Below are 819 nucleotides of genomic sequence, written 5' to 3'. Positions count from 1 at the left end.
AGTGCTGGAGAGAAAGATCCCAGATGAGATAGATTGACACAATAACTGGGGTAATGAGGATAAGTGTGTCAGAGACAGTGAGACCGGCTCAGTATAGAGCAAGGTTCAGAGCTATTATGCATAGGGTTGCTATGAGTTGTAGTAAATTTGATAGCACATAACAATAACAATAAGAAACATGATGTTGCCAAAAACCAGTTCTAAGAATTTTTATTTTCTTGACATAAAAAATATAGTGTATTAGTAACTAAATGAACATGGTGTTAGTGTAAGTATAGATAGACCAAAGAAAAAGAATTGCTTTATGGATAGAAAGAGACTTAATATGGAAGGCAGATAAACTTGTAAGTCAAAGTTGAAAAGGAAGCTTTTTGAAGGCTGTTGTAAAAACAACTAATCATATAGGTGAAAAAGAATATTAGATTTATCACACACTGTATAGACACACATCAATTCTGAGTAAATTTTTTTTAATGTGAAAAGCAAAATTTAAACTCTTTAGATGCACAGAAGGATATATTTCTAAATTAGGAGCACACATATCCTAAACACTTCTCTAAAAGAATGGGAATCCCAGAACATTTGATTGTGCTTATGTGAAATCTATATTTGGACCAAGACACAGTCATCAGAACAGAGCAAGGACACGCTGCATGGTTCAAAATTGAGAAGGAAGTCCACCAGGGATGTATTCTGTCTCCATTCTTTTCAATCCATATTCAGAACAGATCACCTGGGACTCTGGGCTGTACAAGGAGTAATGTGGCATCAGGATTGATTGAAGATTCATCAACAACTATGTTATGCAGATGATACAAC

This window comes from Elephantulus edwardii, unplaced genomic scaffold (genome assembly GCF_000299155.1).
Source record: "Elephantulus edwardii isolate Elephantulus edwardi_28Jun2011 unplaced genomic scaffold, EleEdw1.0 scaffold00122, whole genome shotgun sequence".
Lineage (NCBI taxonomy): Eukaryota > Metazoa > Chordata > Mammalia > Macroscelidea > Macroscelididae > Elephantulus > Elephantulus edwardii.
The sequence above is the reverse complement of the archived record's forward strand: the minus strand, read 5'-3'. Positions refer to the sequence as shown.